The following is a 14871-nucleotide window of genomic DNA, read 5'->3' as shown; positions in this document are numbered from 1 at the left end:
TCAGTAGTTTCTGTTCAAGAGTCTGTTTGATTATGATGCTGTTTTGTTAGCCACTGTCCGGTATAAGAAGCTTTCTTGAAGGCACTTAGGAACTTACAAGGCCACAAAGGCTTATTCTGGAGGAAAGGGAAAAAAAACAAAAACAAAAACAAACAAACCAAAACCAAAACCAAAAGCCCATGCATGAAGGTTGCACGGTGATGCAGAGGTGAGCTGAGCATCCGGATAGTGAGGTACCAGAGAGAAACTTAAGCTCTATGGTGGGAAGGTTATGTTCACAGCTCATACAGCGTGTAAAGTCTAAGAGTGAAAGAAGGAATATGAATAAATCTTGCTTGCCAGGTGTTTATAGTCTAGACATGGGTTCGCCCCTCCCCAGGACAGCTTCCATCAGCCCCCTCCATATTTATGAAGCATCCGCTATCTGTGTATCTCAAGTGAATTCCCTTTCCTCTTCTCCAGGGGGAAGTTTTGTTTTGAAGTTCAGCAAAGGTCCTGGGTCCGGTCGCATACGGAGCGATGAAGAGCATTGGTTGGCGTGGGAAACCTATTGGGTTGTAATTTCTTTAGTTCCACCTGTGCATGGTAGTAGCAAACTATGCATGTTGCTCATCACGGTCTGTTTCTGATGTATGTGCTCACTGAGAAGTGGCTTTGAGTTTGGGTAGAAATGGGCCAGACTAGTGTCTTCTTTCTGCTAGACACCCCCACCTCACCCTCAACCCTGTGTTCCTAGCTGCAGGGAAAAGGCTGTTAGAGAAAAGGAGCATTTGAATGATGCTGGAGTAGTGGTTGAAATGTACCTTTAAGCACGTTCTCCAGGCCTGGGTAGGAAGAGAAAAGGAGACATTACTTAAGCTGGAAGGGGGTTGGGGTGGGGGTGGGAATCCAAGGTATTTGACAGCTATATCTTTCCACCAGTACCTTCCTCCAAACCCACACATCTGCATCTCTGCTTAGAGTCTGACATGAAACGAAGAGTCCCCTCCCCTCACCCCCCCCCCCCCCCGCGTTTGCCTGTGTGCTTTCAATGAAAAAGTCGGTGCACAAGGACGGAAGCCAGAGCGGCTGAAAATAGGTGCATGACTTGTTGAGCATACAAATCATTTCCCCCTTAAACCCTTACTCTCCTTGCAGCCTGTTCTGCAGTCAGGAGAGGTGGCTGAGGCAGGTCACGGGAGAGGTGCCCTCCGCAGGAAACTTGGCTCACCCAGAGAGCGGGCTGGGGCTATTGGGCTCTCTTGGGGTGAACCTTGGGCGAGCTTGCGGGGCTCCCCTCCAGGCCAGGGCCCCCTAGAGCCGGGCGACGCGTCTGTCTCTTTAAATCCCAGCTGTGCGGCTGGGAAACAGCGCCACTCGCCGCCCAGGCCGGCTGCTGCGAGCTCGCGCTTCGGCTGCCGGCTGCGCGCGGCGAGAGCTCGGCTCGGCCCGCGGGCTGCTCGGTGGCGGCGGCGGCGGCGGCGGCGGCGGCGGCGGCGGCGCGGGGCGGGGAGGCGCGGCCCGGCCGAGAGCGAAGAAAGAGCGAGCCGAGCCGGGCCGGGGGAAGAGGCGCCGCGCCCGGTCCCGCGCCCGCTCGGCGGCCGACGACGATGTGCCCGGCTCCTGCTTCGCTCGCGTCCTCCCTAAGACGATTTCCATAGTAACCCGATCAAGTGGCTCAGGACCGCAAACCTGAGGATTTCCGCCGGCCCGCCGGCGTTGACCTCGGCCAGGTAACGCTGCGATCTCCTCTACGCCTTGCAAAACCGCCGCGCTTCTTGCAAAGTTCCTTTTGTGGAAAATCGCCCAGCCCCACGCAGCCTGGGGGATTTGCAACAGCATGCTGTGCTACCCAGGTGCTTGCCACGGGCACCCTCCCTGGCACTTCCCCTGCATCTATTATCACATTATTTAAAAAATATTTTGATTGCTTCCTCCACTCTCCCTTTTTTGATTCCCCCATGCTGCTCTCCTGTAGGTTTACCCCCCCCCCCCACCCTGAGACTAGTGATGGGGGGGGGGTGACAAGGAAAAGTCGGGGGGGGGGCGGCGGTGGTGAGCACGGTCCAGGGAGTGGCGGGTTCAGATGGGCTGGATGCTCTGGGCTACTTGGAGCATCACACATTGCTTGCACTGGCATTGTGGGGACGGCTGTCAGCGCCAGGGAGCCCTAAGTCTACAGCCTGAACCCAGAGTCTGTTAGGGAGGGATGCAGGCTTGCGGGTACTGGAGCACTTGGCTGGGTGGCTGGCTAGCATCCATACATCCTAGCTTTGCTCCCCCCCCGCCCCTCTTTGGGTTTCTCTTTCTTGTTCACCATCCTCCGTTTCTTTCTTCTTTTTCTCACTATCCATACCATTTTCTTCCCTTCTTTTCCTCCCTCCTCCTTCCCCTCTTTCCCCTTTCCCCTTTACAAAAAGGGAGGAATCCTTTGTAACCCCCTGGTTCTGCCAGCATGAGAATAACTGTGAAACCAGCAACGTGGCTACCTTAACCTGGTTGTTTTCAGAGCCGTCCTCATCCATCAACATATTTGTTTCCCCGAGTCTATTGATCTCCATGGATTGTGCAGAAATGCATTCTAAGCTGGGTGACTGTACGTCAGAATCGGACTTCTGCAGCTCTAAGTACCACATGTATTGTAAAGACAGTATGAATTTTTAAATCCAAATAAGTCACGGGTATAAATAAATACATCTTTGAAAAAAATCTAGCGACTCATTTTAGTGCAACTTCCCTCTTCTGTTATCGCTGTGGTCTTTGCTCCTCATTGAGGTTTAATTGTAGGGAACTTGGGAGACACCCCTTCCCCTCCTCTAGCTTCTATGGAACATGGAACTTTTATTGTAATTATCGGCTCCTGAACCTGATTGAGTTTGCATGGGCCAGGCACTAGAATGAAAAGGTCATAATTAAGGTTCTGACACTTGCTTCCTGAAATCTAAGCTGATCCAACTGGGAAGTACAGAGAACCTGCAGACTGGCCTGGCCCTGCCAAAGAATGGAAAAGGATTAGCAACTTCTGTGTGAAATTAGAATTGGACTTCGGTGCTGACCATGTGAAAAATACAATAAAAGTCAGGCCTTTTGTTTTGGGCCATTGACCGACCGATGGATTGCTATACGAGGAAGGACCGGCTACTTAAAAAGGATCCACTGCATTTGAACCTATTCTGCCTTGTTTGGGTTGATGCTTTCTCATTATGTTTTTAATTTTTGTTTGACATATAAGATGCATGTATCATGAGAAAACAAAGAGTGATTTTGTGGTATGTGTGTGTGTGTTTGTGTGTGTGACTTCTATTTAGTCCAAAGGGGGTTTATTGGATTTTCAACAATTTTCTCCAAAAGGATATCTTGTTACAGTTAAGTCTTTCCTGAGATCACAATATTTCCCATGTGGAAATTGGTGCCTATCACCAATTTCCTCCACTTTCTGTGATAGGGAGAGTTGATGCCGGGAAGGGCTCAGTTTCAGAGCACATCCAAACCTCCCTTCCTTTGTGTGCACATTTGTCTTTAAATTGAATTATTAATACAGAATGAAGGATCCTGGGGCAGGGAATGGATCAGGAAGAAGAGAAGCCACTGCCAGGATGGGAAACAAACCCAAAAGAAGGCAATGCAATTGCTCTGCCACTCTATAACGTCATCCTTATGTTTAGCCAATTAGCAAGCTTTACATCTTGAACGTGTTTCACGTTCTTATTTGTACAAATGATATGGATTGACCCAGAGGCCGTTTTTTAATGCAGGTCAGATGTTCAGATGAACATTTAGAGAATATTTAACAATTCATTTGTCAATGGAGCCCCCAAAGCATGCTCTGAGGACGTTTCTCTAAGCAGTGATTGTATAGAAATGATGCTACATTTATTATGCCTGCCTTCCAATTCTGGCCTTTCCTGGACACATAGGTTTATTCTGACACATGAACAAGATGCTTCCAGTAGGCTAAGTGCAACTTGGATGTGCCTTGGATGTGCAATTTTTTTTTTAAATCACAGATACAAATAAGGTGTTTGTTGTCCTTGTTCTTAATATCAGAGTTATAATGCTGTCTGGCCTCTCTCATATTCCTTGTGATGATTCCTGTTAAGAGTGTGTATATGAAGGACTTAGCATAAAGGCTTCTAAGTGGCCTATGATTTGAGGTTAAAAGATATTTTAGTGATGACCACAAACCACTGTTACTTATAGTACACTGATTCTGAAACTACTCACCTCCTACCTGTGATTGTATCTATATATAGATTATTTAATGAGAGACTAGTGATGAGTGATCTGCTTCATAATAGTAAAGTAGAACTTCTCATGTTTGCCTAATTCAAGTCCCTACTTTTTATGTAGTGACATTAGTAAGGTTTGTGATCTGTTCATTTAATATACTGAGCTGTGGCAAATTGATAATTACGAAGAATATATTTCATTCTGAAATTGCTATACGATCTTCCTCAAGTTGTCTGAGTGACTCATCCTTGTAACCCATGGCAACAGGAAATGGTTGTACTAGGTACAAGCTGAAGTATGGACATAGGCTTATACTTTCTATATATTTCAGAGACTTCATGTGAAAAGAATTAGTATCCTGGTTTCTTTGAACAGATGGATGTTAACATGTTGGCTATGAGAATACTTCTCAGGCTTGCTTCTAGGGGCTTTTCCTTATTTGCCTGAGTGGTGATGTAAAACTCTTCCGGAAACACATACAATAATTCCACTTTTGTTGTAAAGAACTTAGAAGTGTGCGGGAGTAATTGCCTTTGTGTGTGTATGTGTGTGTGTGGGGGGGTTCATTACGGCTGGAATATGACCATATCAAACCTGAGAGGAAGTGCAGATGACAGAAATGAGAGGTGCCATGGAATTGGTGATAGAAATAGGAGGCAGTAGATCTTTATATATCTATTTGACACTGTCTTAAAGAGTTACTTTTGCTGTGGCTCTTAGATTCTCAGATGTTACCTAGTGTTTTATTTTCCCAGAAGAAAAGTGGTGGGGGAGAAAGGGAGAAGGGAGAAAAGAGGAAGAGGGAGGGAGGGGAGGAGAGACAAAGACACACACACACACACACACACACACACAGAGAGAGAGAGAGAGAGAGAGAGAGAGAGAGAGAGAGAGAGAGATAGGACAGAGACAGAGAGATAAAGATAGATACAGAGACATTGAGATGGTTTCTAAATAGAAATGTTTCCTTGTACTATTGACGAGTGGATTATAGTGATATGTTTTCTTTCCCTCTAGGAGAAGGTAAATATGTTAAAGTCTGTAGTTCATGGACAGAGGCAGTAGACACTGGAAAGGAATCACTTTCCATTAGTTACAGAACTGCTTAAGCACAGCAGGTATCAGCCTCCAACTTACATGAATGCAAGTGGGGCTTAAACTTGTTTTAGTTAAAAAGAAGAAGATATTTAAGAATCTCCCCCATTTCTTACCCCGCTTTGAGGGAAAATGGTCGTTTTCCATAATGAAAAGTGGACTTGAGGGTAGACAAAGTCTCCAGTGCTAGCTTTCTGGCCCTCCTTCATCATTGTCTTTCTTCTCTAATTACAACAGCGTCTTAAGTGAACGTCACTGTGGTGCTAACCTTTCTGTAGGTCCTTGTCCTCTTCTGTCCTAGAGGAGATCTTAGGACAGGCACAGCAGACATTGCAGTCAAACAGATTCTGATTTTAGAGAGGCATTCACGTTAGTTATGTACCTCAGAAAGGACTTATTCACGAAAGGACGAAAGGATGAAGATGCAGGCCTTTCAAACTATATGTAGTTAGCATTTTTTTTTTTAACCAAAGTAACTTCACAATGTCAGAAGACAAACTTGATCTCAGTAAGTGTGTAAAGGCTGCTGATTCGTGTTTCTGGATCACACAATGTTAGTTTGTCAAGGCTTTTTGCCAATCATTTTCATAAGTTGTCTTCTCTTCCTCTTCCTCCTCGTCCTCTTCATCCTCATTGTTCTCTTCCTCCTCCTTTTCTTCCTCTTCCTCCTCCCCTCCTCCCTCTTCCCTCCTCTCTCCCCCTCCCCCTCCTCCCTTCTCTCTCCCCCTCCTCCTTCCTCCTTTCTCCTTCCTCCTCCCTCCTCTTCCTCCTTCTACTTCTTCAAGATTCCAGGTCTGGAGGTGTACTGAGAATAATGTCATTGCTTAGATTGAAGGTGATTTAAAGTGGGTTAGATATAGCTAGGAATGGTTGAAAAAAAATCTATTGATTGTCCATTTGATCTTGCATTCTGTAGAATTCTGGGTTTTATATTAAACTATTGCCTTTTTCTGCTTTCGAAGTCATCCCAGTTCTCAGCCATATCATAGGACTGTTTTTAGAGAGACTGTAAGCAAACTGGTGGGAAACGAAATGATACCTTACATATTCAAACAGGCCCACAGAGTGCTACTCATTGGGAATGTAATTTCTAATCAAAAGAAACATTTGGATTTTGAACAGGTTCACATGCCACCTGCCTGAGCTAGAATATGACCCGTGGATGCTTGATCATATGGCTACATTGTCTGGCAACATTGTCCAGCAAATTACAAACGTGATTTGCGGAATAGATTTCCAAGATCTTCAATGGCAACTCTGCCACTTGCTATGCAGAGCTGAGGTCCTTAACTTCTCTACGGCTGTGACCCTTTGACACAGTGCTTCATCTTGTGGTGTCACCCAACCATAACACTATTTTTGTTACTACTGCAGAACTGTAATTTTGCTAGATTATGAATAACAATGTAGATATTTGATATTCAGGATATCGGATATGTGACTCGTGTGAAAGAACTGTGGACAGAATTTTAGATCTTTAAGAGGGAAAAGCCATAGGGTACTCTGGGCTTAGTGAACTGATTTTAGGGAACTTGGAAGATGGCAATACTGAAGGAGGGGCAGATGGTGGAGGCCTGCTTTGTGAAATTTCAGCCTGAAGCAAATACTTTGGTCAGGGCTGCTTATGTGATAGTTCGAATTAATATATGGTTTCTGCTCAGCTGGGGTTGAAGAATCAGCTTTAATTAATGGTAGATCAGAACTCCCAGAAGTGAAACAGGACAAATGATGCTGTTCATCTGGGGATGGAAATCAGCCATATAGTGAGGAAGTAGAGAGCAGCACCACTGAGGCAAACTTTTATGGGGAGTGTTTCCTCAAGAGTCTGCAAACAGAAGCTGACTACAGGGTCCAGTGGAGTCAAAGCTGCATCAGAAGTTCAAGGTCAAAGTTGGTAATGTTACTGATTGTGGCATCATGGAAGCTGTGGTGTTTGAAGGGTGTATGAAGAACATCTGAAGCTTGGTCCTGTAAGAAGTCAGGAGATCTTCACCTTTGGCAAAGATGTAGCCTCAGTTGCAGTGGAGAACTTAGGCTTGAGAGGGGTCACGTATAGATGCTGAAGATTGACACTGTGTGCTCAGTGTGCTCAGAGTCTCTGGGGGAGAAGCCACAGGGCCATTGGTGAAAGTACAGCCTCTGTGGCAGTGGAGATGCCAGCATATTGCAGATGCCAGGACCAATGAGGTTATCATGAAAGATAAAGCAGGTGCAGAGGATAGAGCAGATGCGGGGGGGGGGGATAGAGCAGGTGAGTGGGGGATAGAGCAGGTGAGTGGGGGATAGAGCAGGTGAGTGGGGGATAGAGCAGGTGGGGGGATAGAGCAGGTGAGGTGGGGATAGAGCAGGTGTGGAGGGGATAGAACAGGTGAGGGGAGGATAGAACAGGTGAGGGGTGATAGAGCAGGTGCAGGGGGGATAGAGCAGGTGAGGGGGATAGAGCAGGTGAGGGGGATAGAGCAGGTGAGGGAGCATCGAGCAGGTGTGAGGGAGATAGAACAGGTGAGGGGGGGATAGAGCAGGTGAGGGGGGAATAGAGCAGGTGAGGGGGACAGAGCAGGTGAGGGGGATAGAGCAGGTGTGGAGTTGAGCTGGCATGAGTCTGTGAGCCAAGCTACCTGTGCTGTGTATTGCTAAGTCAAAGAGTTAAGGGTGCGCCCAAGCCATCTGGAGCCCAGATTATCATAAATGAGTTCCATACACTGGACACTGATGCTGATGCTGGGATTTGGGTTTGCTTTGGTCTGATTGTGCCTGTGTTCTGGTCATATTCCCTTTAGGAATAAGAAAGTGGTTTCTAGGAAGAATATCACTCATTTTTTTTTATTCTACAAGGACCCACAGTTATGAATTTTGAGCTTTTAAACTGTTTTAATCTTTTAAAGGCAGTGGGACTTTAAAAGTTTTGCAGCATTCTATACAGTGATATTAACGTAACATCTCTTGGACAAACAAGAAAGGAAAGGTTGTAGTTTCATGGTGATGGATTTGTATGTCAACCTGGTTAGGTTTTTGGTCAAGTTGACACAAGCTAGAGTAATTTGGGAAGAGGGAACCTCAATGCTTCAATTTCCTTTTGTTAGGTTTCTTCTTGAGTTCCTGTCCTGACTTCTCTCAAGTATAGACTATATCGTGGAAGCAGAAGCCAAAGCAACCTTTTCCTCCCCAAGTTGATTTGCTCATGGTATTTATCACAGCAATAGAAAGAACACTGGGACAGTCATCCCAAACTTGAAAGCCTAAATAAGACTTAGCTATAGTCGAAATATGTTAGGATAGAAACAAAGCAAGCATAAAATCTGTAGCTTTAGCTGTTAATTAGATTGTCATCCTAGAAAGAGAAACTCCAAGCTCTGGCTACAGAAGGCTGCCAAACTATTGTTCTGTACGTGTAGTCATCCGAAACCCCATCGACAAGAATGTGCTGTTTGGATGAGAATGCCATACTTCATTTTTTTAAAAACTTCTTTCCAATATGCAGAACTTTACAGAACAGGTAATTTTCGATGACCGTTGGTGGCATGTCTTCTAGGAAAAACAAAGTAGTGAATTACTGTATCACTCTGCAGAGTTTTGATGATAGGAAGTTTTTAAAAAGCATAAAAGTAAGAGGATAATTTACTGGATTCCACGAGGCCTGTCAGTTTCAGAAAATAAGGCGATTTCTTAGGATTCCTCGCAGTATCGTGGCTCTACAGTTATCACTTGGCTCTACGGTTATTTATCAATTGATTCTCGTTCTAATTTTCTATGATGTTAAGGCTGCAGCATGGCTAATTTTTAAATTTTGACCTCTCTATCGATAAAATTGATACCAGAATGATAGCCATTATAATAGTAAACATGTAATGGAAAAATCAATCAAATAACACACACACAAACGGTGCATGAAAAACATGCTGGAATTGAGCAAATGTTGTAAGTCTAGGTTAAAAGATGTGGTATTATTTTGATTCAATAGACACTTAAGTCCTTCTCATAGGGCACTAGCATGTCCCGTTGAATACTGTGTTGTCATATGTAATAAAAGTTTAGAGAAATTAAACTATAGTGAACAGTTCTAACCTTCATCAAACATTGATTTCTTCTTCATTCAGAAGTTCGTTTCTAAGTTGTAACAGTCAGAGTTCAAATGATCCTCAGCAAACCTTGCCTGTTGCTGCTCATGCCCTTGGGATGTCCCCTCCCATGTCCTACAGAAGGTGGCAGATGTGCTGATGTATGACTTGGGGTGCCACCTAAGACATTGCCACACTCACCTTTCCTTGTTGGGTCATTGGATTTGGAAAAGGCCAGTTGCTGTGTTGGGAGCATACTCAGTCCCTGGAGACTGATAGGGCACGAAAGGGAAGCATTCTGCATAGTCAGCACCAGTCTGTACCAATCACACGAAAGGGCCGCCTTGGGAAGTGTGTCTGAAGCCCTGGTATGGTCTTAAGCTGATGCTAGATTTAGGGCAGAATCTGACCATATCCTCTTTGGTCTCTGAGGCAGAATCACACAGCCCTGCTATTTCTGAAACTGTGACCCACAGAAAGTATATGAGTTAGAAATGCTTATTTACTGAAATTGGTAAATGTTGGAGTAATTTGTTACATAGTATCAATAGATAACTAACTGCCTGTCTTACTTAGGTTTCCATTGCTGTGAAAACACATCATGACCAAGGCAACCCTTCTAACAAATAACATTTAATTGGGGCCTGGCTTACAGCTTCAGAGGTTCAGTCCCTTATCATCAAGGTGGGAAGCATGGCAGTGTGCAGGTAGACATGGTGCTGGAGCAGCTGACAGCTTTCTACTTTGATCCAAAGGCAGCCAGGAGGAAACTAGATATTTTTTTATTTTTCAAATACTGGGCAGAGCGTGACCATGTAAGACTTCAAAGCCCCGCCTCCACAGTGACACATCTCCTCTAACAAAGCCACACCTCCTCCAATAAGGCCACACCTCCTAATAGTGCCTCCCTGTGGGCCAAGTATTCAAACACAGGAGTCTATCGAGGCCAAACCTAGTCAAACCACCATACTGCCCTCCTGCATATTAATTGTAGAAATGAATTGTTGCTATTTTGTAGATACAGAAAATTATAGCTCATAGCGTTTTTGCTTGACAGAATGCTGTTTGACTATTCATTTTCCACAGTGAATAACAAGCACTATCTGTGGCTTCCTTTCTTCTTCAAGCTCCTAAGAATGAGCCTCTCTGGTCAGCATTATGTACAAGAAGGGCAGGAGACACCGGTTCTCTTTTATTAGCAGATAATCCTGGAATTTAATTTCGAAAATTCTTTTAGAACATGCCTGGTAAAAATTCAACTATTTTCAGAATTTTAAATGAAAATAGAGGTGTAAAGGGGGCAAGAATGCTGGTGATTATGTAGGTTTTATGTATTGTAGTTCACATGTATATGTAATATATATGGGCCATATATATAATACATATATGTAAACTACAACACATAATACTATATATTATATATAATATATGTATGTGTATATATACACATATATATGTATATATGCCAAATCCATTTTCATTGTACACCTGAATGCTTTATTTATGATAAGGATTTTGTTACAGAAGCCTTTCTGTGTGATATTATCTTACTTTATCCTACAGATTTTGATCACTTTAATCTGACCCAAATAAAGGTTATTGCATTTTACTTATTACAACTGCTTTTCACAAGTGTATAGTTTGACTTCTGTGCGGAATGCTAAGCTGTCTTTCTTATACATTGTATTAGTTAGGGTTTTACTGCTGTGAACAGACACCATGACCAAGGCAGCTCTTATATAGGACAACATTTAATTGGGGCTGGTTTACAAGTTCAGAGGTTCAGTCCATTATCATCAAAGTGGGAGCATGGCAGCATCCAGGCAGGCATGGCGCAGGTGGAGCTGAGAGTTCTACATCTTCATCTGAAGGCCTCTAGGAGGAGACTGCCTTTCAGGCAGCTAGGACAAGGATCCTAAAGTCTATCTGCACATTGACATACTTCCTTCAACAAGGCCACTCCTCCTCCAACAGGGCCACACCTCCTCCAACAGGGCCACACCTCCTCCAACAAGGCCACACCTCCTCCAACAGGGCCACACCTCCTCCAACAGGGCCACACCTCCTCCAGCAAGTCCACACCTACTCCAACGAGGCCACACCTCCTCCAACAAGGCCACACCTACTCCAACAAGGCCAAACCTCCAAATAGTGCCATCTCTAGGCCAAGCATATTCAAACCACCACACACATGGCTTTAGACTGTGATCTGTTAAACTATTCTCATCTATATCTGAAATGGATATCGCTGTAAGCAGAATAGATTCTTTATAAATGCAAGGTTTTGGTTGTATTCTCATACATGTTAAATCTATGAAATAAAGGATCAAAAGAGGTCTCACTGCCACATTTTACTTCATGAATTTGTTTAATTTTTATCTAAAGTAATGCTATCTCTTAGAAGGTTTGGAAGTGCCTGAACTTTAAATATGGAGCGTTTAGAACATTGGAGACTAGAGGTAAAGGATTTACTCCTCTAAGTACTTAATGTCTGCATTAGGTTCTTTTTGTGAGTGGGTCTGCAGTCATCTCGAGGGTTGGGCATGCGGTTTCTGTATGCTTGCTATTGTTTGGAGGGGCAACTAACAGGATCCTTGCCCCTGAGAAAAATTCCAGATCCGAGGTTGCTTTGTTATAAACCAGTGACGATTCTCACCGACTCAGGCCAATACCGTGCTCTCTGGGAACTCAAACTTGCTGCTTCCTCTTTCCTCTTTTCCTCTCCCCTCCCCTCCCTTCTCCTGCCCTCTCTTCCCCTCCCTTCGCTTCCCCTTCCCTCCCATCTTGTGCTTTCTCTATCCTCTTCTCTGTGGCTATTTGTTCTTTAAATAAGCATGACCTGGAACGTATCAGGAGACCTAATAACTAGTCCTTGAGGAACCAGTTTTCAGTACATCACAAATTAGTTGCATCGCAAGCCCACGGACAAAGTTAATGAAGTAAATAGTGCTGGATATTTTTATACTTGAGCACACTATGCAGTAAGACCTGCCTTTAGAATTGATGGACACGGGTCCAATATTTATATTCTTGATGCAATACATAAAAATTGAGCTACTCTTTGTTGCCAGAGAAATTGATTTATGGCAGATGTATCTAGAGTTTGGGTGTCTTAGCGGCTTTCTGATAGGCATGCTTTCATTTATTTATTGTTGAATAATGTGTCCCACCTTGTGTGCTTATTTTATGTGCTTGGCACATCTGATGTTGAATTAATCTATCCCATGAAGTAAACATGATGTTTCAACAAACACAAAGTTGGTAGATGTATATTGACTGCCATTGACACTGTCAGGAGCATACAGGAATACAGAAAGGAACAAAAACAAGGTCCTTCCTTGCCCTTGAAGTTGGATTGTATTTTAATTTTTAATGTAAAAAGTTTTTATATTTATTTTCTGAAGTGTTTAGTTGCTTTATTTATAGTGAGACATTACAATTTATTATGGCCAGGCTGTGCTCAACACAGGGCTGGGTGGGATTATGTTACCATAATTGAGAGTCGTTTCGAGTTCTGCCCCGTTAATGCATGCTAATGTTCCTGTGAAGGTCTCTTAGACATGGCCTCACTAACCACAAAGGCTTTTCTGCCTCCAGCAGATAAACTCTCAATGTCACAGGAACATGCATTAGAAACTATGCCATTACGTACAGTTTTTTTTCTTCTTTTTTTCTCTTTCTCCAAGTAAAATCTGTTCAGTAGAGTTCCCATAGAGCATGAATCTATTGTATCTAGGATTTAACTTTTTGGAGTAGAAAGGCATTTCATAAGTTTTAAGTAGGTTTTCTGGTACTGGTGGTTGCTAAATGTGTGGAAAGAACATATCATAAAATCACAGTCAATTGGATGTATTAGATAGAAGAAAACCCTCTATTCCGGGGTCCACATCACTTTTTCCAGGGTGGGGAGTGTCATCCTTATGACAAATCTATGCGTGTGTGATTAACGTGTAAAGGATTGGAAATCGAGACTTTAACCTGGAATACTTGACTGGGCCTAGTTTGGTGACACAAGTCATCCAAGCAGACAGTATGGGTATTATTCCCAGTGAAGGTTGGAGGAAGAAGGATGGTAATGGAGACAGGATGGGAGGAGGTAGCCAGGCAGCCTCTGTACATGGAAGGAGAAGCCATGGGGGAAGAAATCCAGGAGTTTCTAGAAGCCACAGCAAAGGCAGGGAATAGGTTCTTACCCGGATAGATCAGTGAGAATTATTTCTGCTGATGAGCTGAATTTTAGTTTAGTGAGACTGTTGGGCCTGTGACCTCTGGCACTGGAAGATAATGCATTGACATTCTCCAGCCACTAAGATTATAATAATTTATTATCGAAACAACAGGAAGTGAATACAGTAGAATTCAGGCCATGGCTTTATGTTCGCTTCAGGTCAGGTTATAAAAACCCTTTGGAATTTCAAAGCATCTGGATCTGAACTGCATCTGGGGATTATAGGCCTGTACAGAGGGTTGTTTTTCCCTCCCCAGATCAGAGTCTCTAAACTTGTCTAGAACTGAGATATAATTCATTTCATCCTTGGCCTTGTGATCCTCCTGCCTTAGGCTCCCATGTGCTGGGATTACAGGCATATGCTACTATTGTGGTAAATCTCCAACCTAAATATGCCCTAGCAATGAAAACCTGACTCAATTAATATGAATACATGTTGTGCACCTAGATTGGGCAGATCTACCACTACACTACCATCTTCCACATCTATGAGACCCCTTAGAACTTGCGGTTTCTCCAGGCCTTGTGCTTCTGCTCTGCTTTTCTACCTCCTCCTCCTCCTCCTCCTCCTCCTCTCTCTCTTCCATTTTCTCCTTCTTCTCTCTCTCATCTGCCCAATCATCAGCTCTCCTTTATTTTACAAATTAAGGTGGGAAGCAGGTTTACAGGAAATCAACAGAGTTCTGGCTGACTCATTCCTTGTTCGCAGCCCCTCACCAATATAATTAGTCCCAGGGCTGTCTGCAACTTGCCACAATTCTCACACCTTGGTATTTTTTAACAGTGACCTGACTGTGGTTTGATTTTCACTTGTGCTTCGAAGAGTTCCTGAGAAGAAAGCCATTTAGTTAAATATCTTGAGATGTTTTTATATTTATATCTTGTTGTTGTTGCCTTTGTTATTATGGGTCTGGGGGTTGTGGTGTGTGTGTGTGGTGTGTATGTATGTGATTGTGCATGCATATGAAACAGGTGCACATGTGCATATGAAGATCACAGAACAGCCCTGAGTACTGTTATTTTCTATGTTACTTTGTGACAGTTTCTCCTTGGCCTGGAGCTTGCCCATTAGATTAGAGCCAGTCAGCCTGAGGAGGAATCTATTTGCCTGTCTCTCTCTTCCCAGTGCTGTAATTACAAATAATGCGTCTAACTGTCAGACTTTTTGTTTTTTTTTCCCCAGTGTGGGTTTTGGAGATCCAACTCAGGTCTCATAATTGCCAGGTAGGCATTTTGCTGATGGAGTCTTCTCCCTCTACATGATATGGATTTTGTACTTGC

General features: G+C 43.7%; 1 protein-coding gene across 2 annotated transcripts in view; it reads left to right on the top strand.

The window, feature by feature from the left end:
• The first annotated feature begins 1485 nt into the window (after positions 1–1485).
• Positions 1486–14871, top strand: part of Nav3 (neuron navigator 3) — a 751750-nt gene continuing 738364 nt past the window's right edge. For both annotated transcript variants that reach the window (XM_029482745.2, XM_029482744.2), the window contains exon 1: positions 1486–1712. The gene's annotated coding sequence lies outside the window, so the exon portion shown is untranslated. The remainder of the gene's footprint in view (positions 1713–14871) is intronic.

The sequence above is a fragment of the Mus caroli genome, unplaced genomic scaffold (genome assembly GCF_978045245.1).
Source record: "Mus caroli unplaced genomic scaffold, Mus_caroli_1 scaffold_9, whole genome shotgun sequence".
NCBI classification, from domain to species: domain Eukaryota; kingdom Metazoa; phylum Chordata; class Mammalia; order Rodentia; family Muridae; genus Mus; species Mus caroli.
Note: the sequence above shows the minus strand (reverse complement) of the source record. Positions and strands in the feature narration are given on the sequence as shown.